Raw genomic sequence first — 16789 nt, 5'->3', positions numbered from 1 at the left:
CGCAAAAATCACGTTGCTTGGGTGAAGCTGCAGGTGCCCAGAGTGCCTTGCCCGGGAATCGAACCCGGGACCCTCCGGTCACTAGTCCAACGCTCTACCCCCTGGACTACCGCGACCCACATGTATATATATGTCCAACTGATATCTTTCTGAGTTTCCAAGTATTTTGCAAGTATATTTTGGTTCTTAAACCAAGTGTTTGTTATGAGTGCACCATATTTCCGGCATAGCTCTATTGCTTTCTCCCCGCGGTCATTCCTTTTCCGTAAAACAGTTGTCCCCTACCTCACTCCAATCGCTGCCTTCGCCCACCACCGCGTTCCAATCCCCCACCACCATCGAACAATTTCCTCCTTGGACACCCGTAATTATTTCTCCTGGTTGATCAAATTGGTAGCATATATACCTGAACAATGACCAAGTTCGTCGGTTCTACTTTTATCTCTACTTGTAATATTCTATCCGTTGCTTGCTCTACGGTGACCACCCTTCGTTCTATCTTTTTATTCTCGCTCTACTCCTCTCTGTCTATCTTCCCCTCTGCTGCATGTTACCACAAGTATAACTATCACTCCAGTAATCCCCGCTATCCTTCCATCTCACCTCGCATGGACCTCAAACATTTATATTTCCTTTCATCATCTCTCGCTTTATATTCTCTAATTTTCCCATCCTCAACATCTCCATAATCTTCAAAGTCCCTAATATAACTGCCTCAATCCTTTTCACCGTCTTCTGTGCTGTACCCTTTTCGATTTGAAAGGATTGAGGATATTGACCGCAGAAGCCTTGCCTCTCCCACTACCAGACACGACACACGGTCGATTGGGCCGAGTCCCATGATTACCAGGACTGATTTTCAATTTAGACTGCATGATTTCTCCTTTGGATAAATAATTGTAGTGGTATCCTGTTGCCTTCCTCAATGGTGTTTTAACAGTGCACAATCACCCATTAATCGCCCCCTTGGGGACGGACGCATTTGTAGCCGCCTAATTGAGCAAGCGATGCGCGGACTACCTATCCTCTGCCTTCTACCCTTCGACCTATCTGGCTGGCATCGGTTGCCTTATACGCACCATCACAGCTCCAAAATCACCGGAACGCATATGCCTTTCCGTCAATATTAAGGTCGTTGCCCACGGGGAGGAAACCTCTCAATGTAGGACACGAAATATTTGATGAGCCCTGTGACTCTTCCACCCTTTTCTTTCGGGAAAATTATTGCTCTTGGTGGATAAACCGGCACACACTTTTAAATGAATTTACAATCAATAACTATGAATGAACGTTGTGCCGAAAATGCGTTTGGTCCTTTGATGCTGTGGACGAGAGTTTCTTTTCTTCAATTTGTGACCCTTAGACCTTTAAAGTTAATCGGTAGTGTAAAGTATTCCTTGTGCTATCGCTGTTTGGGGTGGGTGTGAAAATCTCCCTCTCATTAGCGGCCACCCCCCATCCCCCAGTTGTTTTGTTCTCAGTACTGTCCGCTCTTTGGAGGTATTGTTCCTTGAACGTTCCCGCTTATCGATCTCGCTGTAGTGTCCTGTGGTGGTGTACGAGTTTGTAAATCGGTGACGCGTTTGCCCGGTCCATTCTCCGCCCGGCTCCTCCCCTACCCTACCCCGTCATCCCTCCACCCCCCTAACACCCCCACCACACCCTCCCTCGCCGAGCGCACTCTCGCGGAAGGAAGCCGCCCGATTCCGGCTCGCAATTCGACTACGGACGGCATTGAATTCCACTCGTCATAAAAAGTCATTCGCCGCAGTTTTCCTCGCCCGGGCGTATCTGACTTTCGAGGTCCGCGGTTGCGAGAGGTAACGCACCGACCTTGATGGAAAGGTCTGCCTGCAATTGGCCCCCCGGTGGAACGCACTGAAGCGTGCATCTGACCAACCGTGGCGAAGAAAAACTTTCACAAGGCTCGAAATGATATGGCCAATTCCCTCCCGTCACTCTTTTCTGCGAAATTTCCCTATTTTAGGCAAACGAACCAAACAGACAATGTAGCTGCATGCAGTAATATAAACCGATGTGAATTCCTCCGAAACGTTTCAAATATTGCAATTTTGATTTGAAACTTCCAATGGCGTATGACTTTGAAATATCGTTTCGCTAGTATTTATTCACGGTTTGTTTGTTTGTTTTGAAGGGATGTCAAATCATGAATTAAGCCTTCGTTAGCGGTGACGAAAAGAATAAAAGTATTCGACTGTCAAATTGACAACTGCGTCAATGTCGGGGACTGGGCCCTCTCCCACTCCCCCGCCCGCCACCCGTGGATGGCGAGGGGCAGCGGGGCTTGAGCGGGGCGGAGATCACCCGAAGAGTGAAGCTCGGTGAGAATCAGGCGAAAGACCCGGTCCTTAACACTCAAAGAGCTGCGGAAACCGCAACAACTATTTCAGTGTAGTGACCCGCTGGTGTGCGAAACAAAATGTGGTCAAGTCGAATGAATTTTACTCTGCGGATTTCTCGCGACTTTTATTGAATGAACATTCTCCAAAGATGTGCAAGAGCCTAATTGACTGGACGTTCATTTCTATTTGGAGACGTGGCCGATGGGAAAGAGGGACGAGAGGGTGGGATGGAGGAGGGTGCGGAGATGAGATTTTAGAGGAAGGCGAGACTCGTCGATTGAGTAACGAGGAATGGGAGGGAGGGAGAAAGCAAAAGGTCTCGAATGGAGGAGTCGAGGTTTAGATGAAATGCATAAATGAAGAGGGACGCCGTCGTAAGGAAGATAGATAGATGTTTGGGATGAGAGTGGAGGGAATTACGTGGACTGACCGGAATGCAACCTACGTTTCGGCCTAGCGTGGCGGTAGCAAAGATCCCAGGCACCCCACGAGTATTCTCTCTGGCGTCTGATCGTCGTGAACAAAACGCTTTCCTTTCCTTTTCATTCTAATATTCCATTATCGTTGAATGCGGAGGGGATTGATTGGTTGCTTTCCCTTTACTTGAGGTTTCGCAGAGTTGCGGACCCGTTATTAAGCCCATTGGTTCAGTTTTCCATGGTTTTGTCTCGAATTGAATCTCGAACTTCTCTGGCACAATCCTGACACTATACTCACCAAGATACCGACCCACCCTTAAATCGACTAACGCTTAATTGCAACTGATTGATGGACGGACGGACGGTTTGGGGGAAGTAGATTAGAGCTGGCCTTCATACCGTGGCCCTCGCGGGGTCCCAAAGTTGCATGTATATCTCTCTTTAGCGTCTCATTTATCTTTATTCGAGTGTTTCTTGTTTCGAAAGTGATATGACACTTTTTCAGATATGCTATTGCCGACAACCTTTGTGCATAGACACCCCGCGATCACGAATGCGGGTTGGTCGACCGGCAACTGGGACAGTGCTCTGCCGGTGGACCGAAAAATTGATTTTCGGATGAGTTTTTTCCTATGCTCATAGGTTGCCGATTGGTGTCAACATCATCCAAGCGAAATATTGTCGAAATCAAGAAATATTTAACCTTATACCCGCGCACCTGTAGTTCAAAATGTTTCGAAAAATCATGAAAATGAATATCATACATATATGCCCTTACTCTATACTATATCTCTATTCTATACTATATCTCTACTATCTGTCTTACTATATTTTAATAACTGGGCTATTCCCCACAGAAAAGGGTTCGAGTATTTTAAGTCATCTCTGCTATCTAACAGAAATCGCTCAAATCTACGGGCGATAAAATTTCTCTTTACTTCTTCGAGACATCAGCCACCCCGACCCCTCGACTACAACAATAAATGACCTTTACAATTTTGGGTGGGTCAATAGAAAAAAAATAATATCCTTGATTTAAATGTTTTCCAGGGAGTTTATTTAATTCATGATTCGAGAGAACCTTGACAGATCGATATAAACGCCTGATTTTGGAAATTAAATAGCCATATTCCGAGTACGTTGGAGTTTTCGGCCCAATTTACCGGTAAATCTTGTAAGTAATCGTAATTAATCCCCGAGGATATTTATGTACAGATGGTGTTGGCAATCCATGTTCATTTCACTCAGTCAACTTTCCACAACTAACTACAGGAGGTGACTGCCATCCAATAACCCATCCTTACGCCTCGCCATTGCTAATTCGCCATGCACTAAAATGTGGCGATGAATCAAATTAGTCATTTATTTCTTACTTCTCGGCTACAAATGCATTTAGGGTTCGCTGTTGTCGACTGAGCATTCTTCCCCGCGGCGTGTTGCGCGGCTACGGAAAAGAGAAACTTGAAATGCTTTCTCATCCACTTGCGAGAGTTCTGCTGCGGTGCCTCTATGGCGGATGGTCATTGCATCCGTCAATGAAAGTTACATATTTGTCAGCCTTGAAATTTGATGATAGTAATGCCCCGAATATTCCTTCGTTGTCACCCTCGTTCTTCCCAGCTTCAGTTATCGTACGTTTTGCGTCTGCAGCTTAAGAAGTCACGTTTTTCTTCCATACCTTAGCATAGTTAAAAGAATATTTTCTCATATAGTGTGCGCAATAAGTAATAAGCATATTTTTGAACGTCCTAATGAACCTTGATTCCGATAAAGATTTGATCTACCAAACTGGACCCAAGTAGCCTTTATGCTCAGAGGTAGGGCTGTCGACAATCCACAAGAAGTCCATTAGCAGGCAAGCGGACGAATGCACCGACCTTCCAAGTGTCATTTCTATCAAATATCTTTTGACGCCCGAATACCTGCCGGTATTTATTAGAGTACCATCACGAGCACCGCTCGAAGATCAATCTTGTTGACTTTCATTAATATTCTTCGATAAAATTGCACATTAGCATCAGTCGAGTTCCAGACTCTTGAGGGGTGTCGCTCATTCCTAATAACGAGGACATCCCTGGATTAACGTAACACATTCTGCCGCTATGTGCAATTTTCTCATCAATTTGAAACATCAATCCGCAAATTAAAGTCAATACATTTTTGCAGTTGACTTTCAAGTGGAGCCTGTTATGGCCCCAAATGTCTTTTGTTTGAATGATCGCGACTTTCCTTTCTCTCTCTCTCTCTCTCCCTCCCTTTCCACTTGAGTTTTGCCTATGAGAAGAGACCGACCATTTTTAATGATATCCCAAGATCAATGAAAATTAGATTCGGAAAATCAATAACAATTACTTGAAAGTGAATTTCTTTCAGTCGTTTTTGTCCCCTTATTAACTCCATGATTTCAAGGTGCCAATTAACATATTTTTATTCGGTCCGTCCATTGTTCAGTATGTAATCATTGTTCAGTATGTAATTATTGTTCGAATGTACACTGAATGGCACTTTGCAATCACCACGGGCATCTACTGGGACTTTATAAGCCATCATGTCCAAAAGCTGAATGACGCGCTTGAAGAAATTCCTATTCAATATTTTAGTGTTTCTTGTTTGCTAAATGCATAAACTCCGCCCTCTTTCGGGAACAGTGTCTTTCTCTACCTTATGGAAGCTCTCCTCCACATATCTCCCAGGCACTATCAACTATTTCCGGGAGAAATATTATTAAAAAATAAAAATTTGTAGATAGTACGTGATTTATTTGCAGTCTTCCATTTCATTGTTCTAACCGTTTGCGGTATTTAAATATTTCAATTATTTTTAGTTTTTTTTTACTTTATTTATTATTGGTCTTATTTTCAGTTAATTATTTATTTTTATAATTTTTATCGATTTACTACTTGTATCTTTTCCAATTTCCCTCGCCCATCCTTTGCCCATTTATAAGAGTACGGCTGGGGTGGACTCTTCCCGTTATAAAAATTTGTAGTACATCATGGCGGTTGGAAATCAAATTTAGTGAACGTTGCTAATTTACAGTGCGTTCCATCAAAGCTGAAAATAATGCCAGAAAATGCAGGGAAAGGAGTTGGGAGATAAATTAATTGCTGAGTCCAAGGAATATCCCTCAGGGCGGGACATAATGTAATGATTTGGGTATGTAGTAGACTGACTTATTAAAACAGAATAACGATGACCGCTTGTTCCCCTGCGGAGACACTCCTTTGCTTTTGTTACGTGCTATCTCCACTTCCTCGATTTGTCATTGACAACTTAGGCGGAGGGCTGCAAATCTACTGGCAAAATATTTCCTTAAATACCAAAACCAGATGCTGAATGTATTGGGATGCGCTGTGGCGTAGAAGTATTGATGGAACCCCCAGAATATATTTAAATTAAGTAAATAGTTTTCTTTCATTTAATGACCAAATATTGCAATTTTTTGTTGCCACCTGCCATTGTAGGAGAGGAGTTTGGTGTGCGGGTTGCGTGCCTTCAACCTTTTGCCGCAAACCAGTGGGCGATCGGGAGGGAACTGTTCTTTTTCCAAATATTCATCACTACGCACTTCTTCATGTTTAATTCTAATTGCCAAGTGACGCAATTGCGTTGTATAGCATTAAGGTCATCTGATAAAGCCGCTGTATCCTCAGGATCCCGGATATCACGCTAAACCACTGCTTCGTCGGCAAATAAATGAATCTTACTGGTGACTACGGAGTCAATGTCGTTAACGTAAATTAGGAATAAAAGAGGTCCGATGACACTTCCCTGGGGAACACCAGAGGTAACTTCTACTGCATTTGAGCCAACTTCATCTATTACTATTCTTTGAACCCGACCATTCAACAAGTCTTCAATCCAAACCCGGATATTTTTATCCATGCCATATGCGAGTAGCTTACTATGATGTACTTCGTCGAAGGCTTTCTTAAAATCTAGAAAAATCGCGTACACTGGAACATTGCTCTCTCCCGAAGTAAGAATACCATGAACAAAGAGTGCAAGTTGTGTCTCGCAGTATCTACCCTTTTGGAAACAGTACTGATTTGTCTTTCATAACTTCTGATATATGAGGGGTCAAACCAACCAACTAGCAACAATATGTTCCATAACCTTGCACGAAATGGTTGTGAGAGAAATAGATATGTTATTCCTCGGTTCCTCCTTGTCTCCGTTTTTATTTATACGTGTTAATTTAGCCGTTTCCCAACCTCTGGGAACCTTGTGTGGAACCAGGGACTTCTTAAATATTATTTCTAGATACGGTGCAATTCCCGACGCTACATCTTTTAATATACGAGTGGGTGGGTATTTGATCGGGCCCGGAGGATTTATAAGGCTAAGTGGTAATGATAAAGAGCTCGGAGAGATAAAAAATCCAACACGAGAGATAATTTAATCACTATAGCTGTTCAATATTCGAGCAAGTGTACGCACTTTTGTGGTGCCGAGCCTCTGTTTCGTCAGCCCCTCCATCCCTCCGACTTCCAAATGAAATCGTCTCTGTTTCGCGGAGTGGGCTGGCTGAAAAGATGGAGAGAAAGGCCTCCTTTTATCTGTCGCCGAGATGGAATGCGCTCATTTGGAGGCAACGGCTCTTCGCGCCGTTCCGTGGGCCGCTTTTACGCACGCTATATTTTTTCGTCCAAGGTTTTAGCCGTCCCAATATTTCCAAGTTTCTTCACCAGAATAAACAAATACTCCTTCAATCGTTTATAAGCAGCAATGTTGATTGAACAAGTTGATTCCGAGTCTGAGTGATATTCACAATCGACGATTATTGGTATTATTATGGGAATTATCGCTCTCATTCATAATAAGTGCCTTCTACGCTGAGATCTTTCTGTACGGATGATCATGAGCACCATGACCGATGACTTAGACTTAATTTTGCGTTGGTTGGTGGATATTTTAAATCTAAGATACATCATTCTTCAAATATATATTTCACGGAATACAATTCCCTGGGGTCCAACCGCCGGTACTATTATGATCCTGTGTAGCAGGTTGCCGCATCAGCGGAACTCCCTCGGTCTTCGCATTAAAATCATATGGATTGTTCGTTTATTATCCTTAAAAGCCGCAGATAGATAATGAGGCAGGGTAAATAGGGATATATTTTAGTATTATTGAATGTACATATGCTAGAGTAATACTTGTTTAAATCATTCTTGACATGCCTTTGTAAATGACTCCCTCGTCATTTAAGCACAACCATAAACGCAAATCCTAGCAGAACACAGAGAAAGAATATGGCGGATGTCGATGAAACGACTGAGCTCGAGTTGGGTATCCGGCTTCTTATCGCAGTTCTTCGGTAGCTCTATCGACATAAGTCGGTTAGCTTATGAGTACCGAAACTTGATTGTCGACGGCTAAGCCTTCCGATAAGCCAACGACGCCGTTTAAACACGCTATCGATTAACCGAAACCCCCTTCTGCCTTCCATTGTAAGAAAACAAGAGCTCCTTGAAACGGACAGCTGTGGTGTCGAGTGGGGGGGGGCCTCCATTCCGGCGGCGGTGACAACAACCTCGTCGAACGGTGTGCGGAGCTACACTGGCAGTCCCAGCTCCACCTCTTACATATCCCACCCACCCGAAGACCCGGCTTCAGATCCCGAGGGTGTGGCACTGGTGGAGAGAACACTTCCAGATCAGTACTCATCTGCAACTCCACCTACTCAATACCCTGTTAGCCATCTTTAAGGCGTTTGGCAGGGGGTGACTCCACTGTCTGATTTGCAGCCCAGCCAGAATATCACAGTTTACGTGTATAATAGGGAGTAAATTGAGTAAATGCACTAACAAGGCGATTTCTGTTGTAAAAATTGTTTTAATTGATAATCTCCTGACTATTTATGCGGGATAAACGTTGCTGTGTTAATTTTTGAGGGTCATTGAGTGCGATGGATTAGAATAACTTAAAATTGCCATACAAACTACCGTAGTATCCTAAATAATTATCCCGCTGTGACAAGTTTCATCTTTCGTGGAAATAATTAAATTTTAAACCTGATTGAGATAATTTGTTGATGCATGGATGGAAAGAAAAGAAGTATTTCTCGGAGTCTGAAGGGGACCTTTGAATTACCCCGATCCAGAGTTGCGATCCTCTGTCCCCACCTGCAAATCCCTCCGTCGGATGGTCCAGCCGCCGTTCGACACCCTTCGCCATTAGAGCAGACCAATGCCGACATCGGGTTTAAATCCTGGCAGTGGACTGTGGCGCTATGCGCACCAATGCGGTTATTTCGTATCATTTGGTGCACGGCAAATCCGTCCATTAGAAATAAAATGCTTTATAGGGCACCGAGAATCGAGGGGTCCATATTCGAGTCACGGCCGAGGCATATGATGTTTGAGACGTTTAAATTCTGGCATTTGGGTCCTTTAACACATGGGAGCTCACTCCTCCCCGAGCCCTCCCGTTACGTCCCCCCCCCCCCACCCACCCACGCACGCCCGAGGAATTTCCGGAAGGGCAGTGGGGGCAGCCGGAGCAGCGGCCGGCCGATCGGCCGGCTGGCTGGCGCGTGTGCGCGCGGCAAGAGGAGGGGCTCTCCCCGAAGGCCACGCTCGTCGGAACACCGGCGTCGACCTCACTCACGACGCCCTCGGCCGCCTCTTGTTCCGCGAGAGGGAGGAAGAGGTTGCCATATCCACACTCTCTCGCCTCCCCTCCTTTGCAGCACATTCCGGCGGTTCATCTCGGACCCGCCCGCCGCTGCTTTGTGGACATTGGCGGCGACTGCGGCGTTGCCAACAGCGACGACAGTGGGGTCCACGCGCGCTGATCCCTTATCTGGACCGCGGTGATTGTTTCTCGAGCATCGCAACGGATGTTCCCTCCTCCGAATCGATAGTCGATGTGAATTTTTCGGGGTGCTGAACTCGTACGGCGATAAATATTCGCGGTTGGCTCTCGCAAAAAAAAAATAAATCGCGGCATTATCCAGGAGACGATGTCGAGAGTAGGAGTTGAGTGGCTTTTGAAGTCCCTCGGAATTAGTAGCAGAGGAAGGCTATTAGGTTGAAGGGCCGCTCGGGAATACTTCAAAGTCGCTGCCAACATAACCGCTTCGAGAAATAAGGTACGGCCCTTCAACCGTTATTGTCTCATCTGGCAGGAAAGGCCGCAAATTTGAAAGGTTTCCTTGGCCCCCCTGACTCACGTGCTCTCACTGTCCACCCCTCGCTCGCCCTTTCACTAACCACTCCCTCCACCTCTCCTCTCCTCCCACCCCCTACCGCAAACTTGTCGCGTGAACCTCGGTGGCTTTCGATGACAAATATGCCATCACCATTGCGGACCTGTCCCCATGTGTCTCAATGGAATCGTTGGCTACTGGCATTTCTGCGTTGTGATTCCAGCGTCAAATGTTCGAAGGTTCGATTCCGTCAGCATGCTAAATTTATTTCTTCCCATCTTCGCAGTCTTTCGCAGTCCCTCTTTTCAAGATTTAAGTGCCGTATCCAACTTACCTTCTTCTTCCTTGATTTTCGACGAATATTGGAGATGAATTTATGAACGAGGGCATACCCAGGGCAAAGGAAAAGGATCACCCCTCCAACAAAACCGCCCGGTCTCTTCTGAACATGCTCAAAGGGTCAGTCTCGGAATTGATGAAAAAAAGGGTAACAGGAGAGCTTTCACAGATTCATCGACACCACGGTCAGCGTAATTGGTTCGTTCTCGCCCAAGGATTCTTCTCTAGTCCCCATTCACCTCCGTCCCATCTCTCCGTCCATGAAGAAGGTGCAATTCCACTCCGCCAAAGATTAGGAGCAATGGGAAAAGACACGAGTTCTGTACCCCATCTCAACGGCAACGTCCAAGTCTCCCCTGGGTACATGACGAAACCCTAACGTTTTCTCCGCGTCCCTTAGTCAGCGGTTCTACATAGAATAAGTTCGATTCGTGGAACTATTGAATACTCTCCCGCCTGAGACCAGCTGTAAGACACTTACCTGGCGATGAACAGTCAAAGAGAAATTGATAACTGTAGCTGGTTAGGCCTCATTTAGAATATGCTGCAAGTATACGGGAACCTTAGGAAGTTGAATTGTGCATAAATTGGAAGGAGGTCTTTAGCAGTGATGTTGAAAATGTATTATTCCCCCATCGTACTACGGTAGGAGAAATCATGTCAATAAAGTTAGGAAGACTAAGGGCAAAACAGATAGATTTAAGATATCATTTTGTCCACGAACGACAAGGGATCATAATAACATTGTCCGACCGCGGCAGGATCTTATTCGGGTCAACATTATTCTGGTGCGCATGCACCCCCTGCCAAACACCCTAGCGGTGACTTGCTGGGTACATGAATAAAAAATACCCATTTTATCAACAAACGGCACCATGCTCATTTATCTTTGTCGATACGAATCCTTTCAGCGCTCTTTTTTCATGTATTTCGTTATGGACGTGGAGATGCTGGGTTTACGCAAAATTGCTGACTTTGTTACTGCATTCATTCCTAAGTATTTAACTACCTGCATAACTACAGTTATTCCGTCACCATAGAGGTATGTGCCAATATTCTTTTATTATTAAGATACTCGTATGTCCTTCCGAATGGTTGACACATTCTTGCAGACATTCTAGAGTACTTTCTCCAAGTACACGATTGCAATGACAGAATATTCAATACTTTTCCTTCTTGATTTATCATAAATCCAGTGGTCCATTCACACTCCTCATCTCATCCTGAACGGGTGGTAGTAAAATCTGCTCTCTGTTGCGTTGGCGAAAAATGTATGGAAAAAACTATGCACATCGATGAAACTATTAAAGGTTCATTGATTAAGGATGGTCTGTCTCTTAACCTTCGCATTGGGAATTTATTTCTAACGATCCTACAACTGTTGGTTATTAAAGCAGGCTCACTGATATAATGTTCCCATTTACTTTCTCCGCCGTTTCCCTCAAAATCAACTTCCTTGAAAATTCCGATTTGGATATTTGACCGAAGTAAGGCAGCAAATGGAGGAGAAGTATAGGGTAAACAAGTGAGCGAACAAGGGTCATTTTTTCCTCCCCTGAGCAGGACTCCTTTCCCAGGAACCACTCGAAGCAAGGAGCCTTTCACGCTCGCTACTGGTGTACCCTCTGACCTCACTTCTCTCCGTTTGCCCTCAATGGCTCACCTAATTAGTTTGGAGAGGCGGCAATAAACGCATATGGACCCCGGGAAGGATATGGCGAAGGCAAATCGGGCGAACTGGGAAGTTCGATTTGCATTTTGAAGGTTATCTGCAAAACTATCGTAGATTTCATTGCGTATGCCAAGGACCGCCAGGCGATGGTGAGGAAACAAATCAATAAAAACTTCTGCAATGACGTCCAATCTCTCTAAAAGTATAAATAAACCCAATGAACGGGATAGTGTTGAGAAACTTTCCCGCTCAAAATCATTACTGCATGAAGGCAGCAATTCGACATGTTGGTACGACATACTAAGTAAAGTGAATCATTATGATGCAAGTAGCCGAAATTCCTTCCCTTTGAGACCGAATATTATGAAGAAATGACCCTTCAGAAGCAAACACAATGGGGAAGAGAGTGGACAGAGGAGAGAATCCAAAAATTCCATTCCCAGCGAATGACGAATGAAGTTGAGGTGGGTTGAGAGATGCACGTGATGTCCGTTAAGTATGCGCCGATTCCTTGTCTCCTATCGCTTCACGCTTCTCCACGTTAAAACGCAGTGACGAGAGGCGAGCAAAGTGGCCAGTCGTTCGGGAAAATGTGGGAGATACTCGATTTCTAATATTACCGCGTGAAGTTTTACATATCTCGGGTGACCTCGGAAATATGGTACGCCAAGAAATGAGCAAGTGAACTGAACAGTAGACAAGTAAAAGGCAATAAAACAATAAGAAGAATGACATGGAAGATAGGAACCACGCGGAGGTAGCACGCACGCACCTTTTGGAAAAAATGCCTGCGTCAATAGGGCATCTAACAGAAAGGAGAATGGAGCGGAAGGCGCCAAGAGAAAAGTGAAGGGATAAAGAGGGCGTGTATGGGTGGAGCATATGAAAGGGGAAGGGCAGCTAGCTGTCAGGCCGGTGCATCCAAGGGATTTGGCATAACAGAAAGGAAAGATGCATTGAAATAATGAAGACGATTATGGCGAAATGCGAATCGAAAACAGCCGATGAGAACGATTTCCCTCTTGAGCTGTGAGAACAGGCCGTGTTTGGTGCAGTACTTCGGACCTGAAGGCCCTGGGGAGAGGCCAAAACCGCTGAGGAACCGACTTCAGAAACACCAGTAGCACGCTCCACTAAGAGGGTGGTTGGTGGTTAAGGGCGTGGGAACCAGATCCCAACAGCACTGGAGAATATATCTGGGAAAAGGCATTACTTCAGGACAAACGGAAAAAGCCAGTCATGAAATGGCTCGGTCGCTCTGTTGATTGTTTACAAAATTCAAACTTTTAATTTCGTTTAGCCCATGTTCGTTATAATGAAGCCAATAAAAAGAGCGGAAAGACGAATGGCAGTCGACATCATCATTAGTATTTCAATCCTAGGATTGATTTCCTGCAGCACATATCTTTCCATTCTACTGTATTTGCATGCAAGACAGGCTGCAAATTCTAGGGGAATAATGTGGTGGCTTCCCGTTGCCTTCCACATCGCAGTACGCAGCTGTGGCATCTGATGCCGGGCCGACCCACTCCGTCTGCGCCACCAGTGCCTAATGGTGAAACTGCTTCCTTTCAACTTGGGTTCAGGGTACCCTTGTAGTCTATTTTTCTCGTTGCCTCGTTCCGAAATACCATCAACATATTTTTCCTAAGCTGAAAATTTTTCGCTAAAATCCGATAATACCGCGGTTCTCGGAAAGGTTTGGGATTTTTTATTTGCTGGCCAACACGCTGATATAGGTATTGGAGAAAGAAAAGACCTGTTAAAAGGCCTTCCTTTCCAGCTGACGGCAAATGGATCAATCAGGTGTCATTCAACCAGTCTTCGGCTTCAGTCTGACCTTTAGCGGCGATCGTTCAAGCTCCCCTTCCGAGGGGAGACGTAATCAGGGGCGGAGGGGTGGTGGGCAAGTGGGAACGAAAAGCCCTGCCAACGAACGGCCTCGTCGCCGTATAATTCGTTTATGGTCACCGACTCCCACCGAATCGCATCATTAGGCGGATGAGATGCGGCGATGAAAGGCGAGAGGCTGGCCGGCTCCTTGGCCCTACCTGCCCCGAAGGGCTCGCCGGCCAGCCCTTCGTCTCCCGGGAACAAATGCCTAAAACCTCGGGGGTCCATCCTTCACAGCCGCCTCCTCGCCCCATAAATGCCTCCCTCCCCACGAGAGGATCGGCGCTCTATGTCAGCCGACCGCGTCCCTACGGAATGCCTTCGATGGAATGACCCTTTGAATGAGCCGGCACAGCCGGTGTGATAGCTCTCCCGTTCACCACTCATTTAACTTACTTAAGTGCAGGCACCAGTGTGAAGAATTATCCTTATACCTCGTCATATATTGCTCATAAAATATCGTCATATATTTTGTATAAAAATATCGGTAACAATTTTTTCCAGACTTGTGCGTGGAGTGCTGAAACCCACCGTCGGTCAAGTGTGCGCAAGATCGCAGATCGTATTTTTTTATTTAGGTACTCTGCGAGTCATCGCTAGGGTGTGTGGCAGGGGATTGAAAACACACCAGACTGATTTTTACCCGAACATGACACTACCGCGGTCGGACAATGTTGTTATGATCCCTATTATTGGTATTGAGAAGATGACAGTTCCTACTCCATTATCACTGAAAATTTGGCGATGCGAAAGATCCACAATAAACTCGTCCCGAGGGTCTTGACGGACGATCAAAAGCTAAGTCGGGAGCCTGCTTGTAAAGACCTTCTGCAACGACATCGCGACGATTCCCCAACCCAATAACAGTCCCGACTTGGCATCAGCAGACTATTTCCTATTCCCAAAAGCCAATTCCTCCCTCCCTCAAAGGACATTACCATGGGGCCCTAAGTACCGTCAAAGAAGCTTTCACGCGTACCCTAAAGGACCTTCCGGAATCCACCGACCAGGTAGCCGTCGAGTCGTGGAAAAGCCGCTGGCAGAAGTGTGTCGATACTCAAGGGATATAATTTGAAGACATTTTAGGCTTTGTAGCAATATCTGAAATGAATCTAGTTTTGCGAAATTTTTCCCGATACTTTTTATGCCAACCATGTCTCGCCATTTTACGGCGATCGGCATCTGGCTAGCATTCTATTCGTAGTAACTTAATCTTTTAGCCAACAAGTTCTTTACTGGCTGGTTTGGACTTAACTAGGGATTACAAACCTATTTTATTGAGAACGGGAGATCTTTTAAGGTAATGCAATGTTTTACGAGCCGAGGTACGTGTGGTAGTAATATGTCTAAGAGTAACCCTTACTTATTCCTCTACCGATAACTAAAGATGCACCTAAAAACTGTTGAAACCTATGCCATTCTAATAACAATCTTTGATCGGAATTTGCCAAGGTCTTTTTCCTTTCATCGTCGACGAAGAAATTATAAATAAGGACGTTAGTTATCTTAGAATTGAATAAATAGAAAACTCCAATAGCCGTAAACAGAGGAGTTTTTCATTTATTCAATACTACTGGCCGTAAGAGCTCAATTCTATCAATATAGTTATATTAGTGATGAGCGTTTACAAGTCATATACAGTTTATACGTTTACATACTGCAGTACATATACAATGCATACGTTTAAAAGTCATTATAATGGTTTTGCGGTGAAAACCGGCCTCAGCTGTCCAAACGAAAAGGGTGTCTGTGAATAACCACTTAAGTCGAACCTTCGTCATAGATCGCACTGCGTCATGATATATAATGCACGGTCGACCATGATAATATGCGGAAAGGTTGCCACCCGTATGAATTTGGATGGCCTATTGATGAACCTTAATGCTAAAAGAATATCCATTCTCGCGGGGGTTAATTATGGGAAAATGTATCATCCTCATTCAAACCGACCTCCACACCGTCTCTGTTACAGGTACTCTTTCGTGAAATTTAAATCAACGGCAGATGGACAAGATTTGGGAAAAATGCTTTCACCTTGAATACTTTTTTGTCTCATAAAGTGAATTCACCGTTCCTCCCACTGCCAGCTATCATTTGAAAACTACATTTTGATTGGTCAATGTCTTGAAAAGCGAAGGAAAGGTATTCGCTTTGACTTAGGGTCGATTTCAAGTACTTCCTGAAGGAAAAGAAAATACTTTGTTCTTCCACAAGAAGTATCAAGTATTTTCTTTTCCGATCTGAATCGCGTCCGCAAAGTGACGCCTCAAACCATTCTACTTTCAGACGGTTATGGTACTATCATGAATTGATTTTGTCTTTCCAGAGCCATTTTTTAAGACAATTGCTGTGCTTCTTTACATAGTTTCCTGCGAAAAAGGGCGTGTGGTAGGGGCTGATTACATACCAGACTTATTTTCATCCAAAATACTTTTCCCCACCTACCGCGGTCGGGCGATGTTATTCTGATCGCTTATCGTTCGTGGGAAAAATGACATCTTAAATCCATCTGTTCCACAGTTCGTATCTATAATTTCATTGACGTGATCTCTCCTAGCCAGGTACGGTAGGGCTTTTAGTGAGTGTGGAGGCATGAGTCGAAGTCTCCTCGAGTGGGACACCGAGGGGCGTCGTCCGTGGCCGACGCTGCCCTGCAGCACGCGTCGTACGGCGAGCTGGTTGGTTCATTGAAACGCTCGCCGTGGACGACATCGTCCCACCCGAAGACTTCAACGGCATCACCCGCCGGTAAAGCATCATGTCCCTCTTCAAGCAAGTCTGAAGTATTAAGTTGACCATGAGAGTCATCTCCTTAATGATCCACCACGCTACATACATACTTCCACTTCCTTTCCTGGGGAGTTGCACGAATGGACACGCGTTTTTCTTTGACTCGAGTTTGGGTTTGAAGAATGAAAGTCATGGGGGGGGAGCAAGGGTTAAGCCAATG

The sequence above is a fragment of the Hetaerina americana genome, unplaced genomic scaffold (assembly GCF_022747635.1).
Source record: "Hetaerina americana unplaced genomic scaffold, ioHetAmer1.1.p SCAF_2, whole genome shotgun sequence".
Taxonomy (NCBI): Eukaryota; Metazoa; Arthropoda; class Insecta; order Odonata; family Calopterygidae; genus Hetaerina; species Hetaerina americana.
The sequence above is the reverse complement of the archived record's forward strand: the minus strand, read 5'-3'. Positions refer to the sequence as shown.